Here is a 7,098-nt window from a genome sequence, read left to right as displayed (position 1 = left end):
AAAATGTTTGTTATTGTGTGATAATTGTCCGTAGCACCTTATTGCTTGAGTTTGGTGATCAGACTGAGTGAGAGGCATTGCATGAGAAATAGAAAAATATGTACTACGTTGAATTAAATTATAAAGTATTGAGTTAAAATTCCATGAAACACATATAATTGGAATCAATACAAGAGAGGCTTGAATCCTCATCATAATACATATGAGGGGGAACACACCCTATTAGCTGTCCCTCTCTCCTAGTGGAACTAGGGGATTGTTTTTTTTTTATATATTAAATAGACATTAAACGCAATCTACTGATTTAACTAGGGTTTCATTTCCTCTCCCTAGAAATAGATGACATGGATTGGGATAAAAATACAATAAATTTGAAACAATCCGAATTTCGGGCCTAGAAGTTTTGGGTTTTGTGCACAGGGTCAGTGAGATGGTTGCACATATGTGTTTAGTCGTGCAATTTAGTGATAGAATGAGCCTGCTGGTATGGTGGTTAAGTGAAGTGTTAGTAAATCTCAAGGTTCTTGGTTTGAGTCTTTGGGTGCACATTTTATTTTATTTTTATTTTATTTTGATTTGTTTTAGTAATGATTATAATTATTAATTAATTGTTTTAAGATTTTCTATTATAATTTCTATTCTTTTTTTTATTCACGTTTTCCTATTTTCTCTAGCACTTCTACTTTTTATTTATTTTTCTTTTTGCTTTTGATAATAACACTCAAAATTTGGTTTGGCTTATTGGCTTCAGGAATTCCGCTCCTTTGTCGTCACCTCCGATCTCAAAACAGAGTGGGATTCGAACTTTAGCTGCGTTGCTTTATGTGTTTATTGTTCTTCAAATTTGCTATTTAGTTTATTTGACTGCATGCTAACCCAATTGTTTGGGTATTTGGTATATAGAAGTGATGGGAAATCGTCACTTTCTGATGTATGTTGATAGGGCAAATGTTAGGGACGATTTTGGTAGCTGAAAAGGCAATTTTGGGGTTGTTGTTGGGTGGTTTCGTTATCACCCCGACGACCACAAGTACGTGTGCCATGGCACATGATTATGTGGATTTGGGAACTAGGGTTTCCGAGCTAATTAGGGGCCGTGTGGCCGATTTAGGGATTTTGTTAGAATTCACACAGCCGTGTCCCTTGGGCACACGGGCTTGTAGGTTTGGGAATTAGAGATTCTGAGTTTTGGGAGTCACACGACCTGGTTACATAGTCATATGGCTGATTTGGAGATTTAAGGATCCCACACAGGCATATGTTTTGGAACACACGGCCGTGTCTGGTGGGCACACAGACATGTGAGACCCTCACACGACCATGTCTGCCCTGCACCTTATTTAAGCGAATATAGACAGTATGTTACACGGCATGTTCACATAGCCGTGTCCCTACTTCACACGCGGGTGTGCCTCTGTCACACGGCCGTGTGCTACCTTTCACATGGGTGATTGGACCCCTACACAGCCTGGATTGCTCCACACGGCCGGAGCACACGGGCGTGTAACCCTATCTTGCCAAATAATATTTTTAGGTCAAATTTACTTGTAATTACTGCTCTATATGATTCAACCCTTGCTTAAGATCTAGTAAATGACTCTGATCCGAGTTTGGATAATGTGTTAATTGTGATTGGTTATGTACATGTTTGATTCTGAGCCCGGATAGTTGGGTGTGTGTGTGTGCAACTAGTTCTGTCTGACTGTTTGAATACATGTCATTGATATGCGAGCTTATTTTGCAATTGCTACTGAATTTAAGTAACGAGTGTACTCAAGACTGATTCTGTAACTGATTGATTGGATGTGAGTGTCTGCTTCTGATTAATTATCTGAGATTGTTAATCTGATTGTGTACATCTGATTGCATACATACATACATACATACATACATACATACATACATACATACATACATACATACATACATACATACATACATACATACATACATATGCATAAACTATTTTGGGTGGGATTTTAAAGAAAAGGAAGATTGACTGAACTGAACTGGCAGTTGATCTGCTGGTTATTAGCCCCTAAAATCCAGAGGGTCATGGGCTGTCCCAATACCTGAGGGTCGTGGGCAATTTGACTGTATTGCAGACTACCGTACTGCACCGTACAGTACATACATCAGCATCGCTGCGTATCATTGATTGAACTGGCAGTTTTATTGCGTCCTGATGGTATAGCGGTTTACCACATTTCGCTGTACCGCATGTACGTTAGCTACACAATGTACCATTATCTGAACTGGCAGTTTAACTGTAATTTGTGGTACAGCAGTTTACCGCATTGCACTATATTGCACATACGTCAGCTTCGCTGGGTGTTGTTACTGAACTGAACTGGCGGTTTACACTGTATGAATGTACTGCAATTTACCATATGGCACTGTACAGCTTACTGATAGCCCCTAATACCTAGAGGCTCATGGACAGTCCCAATTCCCGGAAGGTCAAGGACAATCCTGATAGCCATCGTTGCCTGGCAACCCAGGATGACATTAGTTGGAGTGCAGGGTTGGATGGGCCTTACAAGGTCATGAGTGGAGTGATTGGTGGGACGAGCTTAAAGCTCTTATGCGGAGTGATGAGGGATGGAGAGGAGTGTTGGTTGGATGGGTGGGTTTTCTTTTAACTCAATTAATTCATATGCATCATATTGACTGTTCGACCGAAATGTCTAATTGACAGTTCAATTGAATGAAACTTGTGCCTATGTGAGTTTTGTAGACTTTGACTGCGACTGTTTGACTAGATTGTTACTGTGACTGTTTGAGGATTACTGCTACTGTGTCTGAATGGTACATAAGACTGTGTGTGTCTGATTGATCCATATGACTGTAAAGTACATATGTTGTGTGTTTGATTTTTGGGCGTATTCGTTCAACTGTCATCTGTCTGTAAGTATGTTCTGCTTCTGAACTACTTCTACCTCCTTGTTCCGTTTCTGTAGAAATTGGTTTGATCTCACAGTAAGCTCAAGTAGCTCACCCCCTCTTTTGTTTCCCCTTTTAGGTATAGTTCTGCATTTTGTTGATGGGCTCAGTACGCGGAGGTCTCAGACAGTTTTAAAGGAAATGAACTATAAGTTTTATTTCAATTTTTAATTGCTATTCGGTTTAAGTTAAACTATAAAGTTTTATAAGAATGTGGTACAATCTTCGTTTAAAACTTTTATTTTGTACGGTTATTCTGTTAAACTTGCGGACGGAATTTTTTACGTATATATGTTTTTGGATTCGTAATAAAATATATGTTTTGGGAAAATGGAATTAAGGTCGACTAGTTTTGTAAACTTTTTCTCACAATCACTTCGGTGATCAATGTAGCATTCTAAATTCGGTCTAAACTTTTAGGCCAGGTTTGGGGTGTTACAAAATTATACACAACTTTGAGATTTTGTTATTCTGCCCGAAAATAATAAGAATTTATTTTTCAGTATAACATCTATTTTTCGGGAATAACAATTCTACTGGTTTTTATAAGAGAGAGATTTACTTTCCTATTGAAAATAAAGTAAATAATTTCTAGTTCTGTGTTTGATCTGAAAGTATTCGAGCCCACACTCGTAGCAGTTTGTGGTATGAAAATAGTAGAAAAGGTCGTTCTGTTGAAAGCCGGAAACAACAAGGATCTATCTATCCCAAAGCACAAGTGCAATTTTGGAAAAAGTTTATTACTATAAATATCACAAACTGACTTAGTTTTCAAAATTTTATTTTTCTGATGTACAAGAAAATCTTTTTCAAATCAGATTTTTTTCTAACAATGCAAGTTTAAAATCGTCAAACATACTATCATCAAACATGACCAAGACCATGCATCAAATAAGTCATATTTCAAACTTATATTACAAGTTCAACCATAGCCACAATTGTCACATAATAATCCACTAAAAAATGACCATTTTCACAATAAGGTGCCCTTATATACATGCCACAATATTTATAGTCAAAACGAATATATTTCTATTGTCTTATTGACAATGTGTGCTTTTCATTGATCTTGCTTGGCAAGTTCTGCAAGGTGATGATCTATAAATAGGAAAAACAATTAAAATAAGCATATAAATGCTTAGTAGGTTAAAATGAAAAATACTATGCTTACCTTGATCATACCTATGCATGTTAGTTACAATAGTTTTGGCATAAATTTGGCTAGGACATGACACTTAAAATAACAACAAGTGAGCTTAAATATTCATGAACATTAAACATTAAAAGCAAAACTCAAAACACAACCACTTTTTATCACTTTCACACAATTCATCTCAATGTCATATTCGAACATCAATCTATAGGACTATACCAATTTCACATTATTCCTTTCATTTTCATACTCTATTATCAATCTATAAGTTTATACAAAATTCATATTATTCATTTCAATGTCATATGAAAAATCGATTTATAGAATCCATTTTCAAGTTTCCCATTTCAATTAACAAGTTTCGTCTAATAGAACTCTAGTAAAATGGACTTGGATATAGGGGTGAACTACGCTACACCAGATAGCTTGTAAGAGCTTAAACTACACCACACCAATACACTAAAGTACAAAGCCCATAGACATCAAATGCATATTTATATGCTAATACATTCCTCCACCATACTAGAGTCTCTGTAGAGACATATAATGCTTAATGATCTGCAACATATGTTGGATCTTGATATAACCTGTAATAATCTTTGTACAATCACATTTCTCGTACAAGCACGGATATGACCTTACTAGCATGCCAATCGTATCCTAACATGTTACTAAGGTCACATGGGTATCAATTTTACATTTGTACAATATCATTCCCTATAAACAATCATGTACACCCTTAACTCGTCTCTATCGTCAGATTAGGGTTACAGAGCATTACTGTACGATCAAAAAACATTTAACCTTAATACATCTCAATATAATAATTAAATATTGCTTAAGTAAATCACATTAAATACAATCAAACAAATGAATTTGGTCCCTAAATCGAGCCTTCGAGGCCCTAAAAATAGCATAGAAGCAGTTTGGGACTAATTTGAAACAAAACAAAAGATTTAGGAAAAGTTGGAAAAAAATTGAAAAACAGGGGTCACACGACAGTGTGATATAGCCCAAGCCGTGTAAAATTTGAACAAAGGGACACATGGCCATGTCCTCACCCGTGTAACTCACTGAATAGGGTCACACGGCCGGTTGCAGGCCGTGTAACTCTCTAAATTGCCACACACGGCCGTGTGCTAGGCTGTGTAACTCATTGACTAGAAACACTAAGAAATTTCAAATGACACATGGCCATGTGACATCCTACGTCCCAGGCCGTGTGACCCATAATTTGACCCTAAATTCATGCCATTTCAAGGCCAAATCAAACCTAGACATCCATACCATTTGGGCATACCTTTAAGGGATTCCAAACATCATTCACACACAACTAACATACCATTCCAAACATCCCAATTCATCTAACCAATATGCCATTTAAAGGCACCACAATTATACCAAAATATTATTTACCAAAATAAGTCAATATTGCCATATTCCAAGCATACAAGCCTAGTTCATTTAACCACTACATGATACCACAAATGACCATTTTCAAACCATCACATACATACTAAAAGAGCCTTATATACAAGTACTTAAAATGGTCAAAATGACCTAACTTAAACAAGCATTAAAAGTTCATCAAATTCAAACATAAACTTCACAAACATGAACATACCAAATCACCATTAACGCATTTATAAACTACCATTACAAAAGATCCTATACATGTCATTCTTAACCTTGGCCAAAATACTTAAGAACTACAAAAATGGTTGTTGGATAGTGTGATAGGTCTCCAACGATCTTCCAACCGATTGAGCTTCCAAATATCTATAAAACAAAAGAAAGTAACTGCGTAAGCAACTAGTGCTTAGTAAGCTCGTATAAACTTAAACATAACTTACCATTTCATTAATACAATTTATAAAATAAGCATGATATCATTTACAAGACTAATAGCTTAATAAAAGCCTATTCGAGAACCATCAAGCTAACAAGTTAGTAAATTCATCAACAATGCATATAAGTTCATTTATAACATAAGTAGATTTCATAAGATACATCATATATTCATCAACCATTTTATAAGATCATGAACCATTCCATTTACTACTTACCATTTCATTCCTTTTCTTACCTATTGAAGCATCTAGAATTACATCGGATACTCGGGAATACTCACACACGTAGTGTGCTTTTTCTTATAACCGTAACCTTTCTTTTACATCAATGCTCAAATGAGCTGTGAAATAGGCCTACTCACACTAGTTGTAGGTCAGAATATTAGCTACACAATCCTTCTTGCATGAGCTGTGGAGAACCCGCAATAAATGCAGGACCTCAGCCATCGGTAGGACATTCTAGACCAGCACCTGAAACAAGAAATCCTTAATGACATGTCTTTCGTGTCCTAAGAATTCTTAAGGTTCAAACAGGATTTGTTATCTGTCAATTATTCATAACATTGATACATTTATATTTAAAAAACATACCAAATAGTCAATTTAGCTAACATTAAAAACAACCATAGTTTATATGAACTTACCTCGATAACTAGGGTCATAGTAGTAGAGTCGAACTAATTCGAAACTTTAGCCTTTCCTAGATTTAAGTCCGATTGTGATTTATCTTCATCTAAATAAATAATCTCATTCAATTAAGTACTTCTAGTATTCAATTTAATCCATAATTCATATTTATGTAAAATTACAAAGTTACCCCTAATACTTTAACTTTTCTCAATCTAGTCCTTAACATCATAACTTGAATATTACTTATTTAAACCTAAATCCATGTTAACCAATGCTACAAGGGACTTTGGAAAAAACTCATTATTATCAACAATTCACAATAAAATCCATGGATTTACACTTTTAACAATTTAATCCCTATTTCAAAATTCATCAAATATCACTTAATAAAACATGTTTATTTACCAACCAAGATTAATAATCAATCAACTAAAATCAAAACCTATTAAAAAACAACCATGGTAAGCCACTCAACCTTTATTAATTTTGCAAATTAACCCCTAGACTAGCTAGACTAAGTTA

This window comes from Gossypium arboreum, chromosome 8 (genome assembly GCF_025698485.1).
Source record: "Gossypium arboreum isolate Shixiya-1 chromosome 8, ASM2569848v2, whole genome shotgun sequence".
NCBI classification, from domain to species: Eukaryota; Viridiplantae; Streptophyta; class Magnoliopsida; order Malvales; family Malvaceae; genus Gossypium; species Gossypium arboreum.
The sequence above is the reverse complement of the archived record's forward strand: the minus strand, read 5'-3'. Positions refer to the sequence as shown.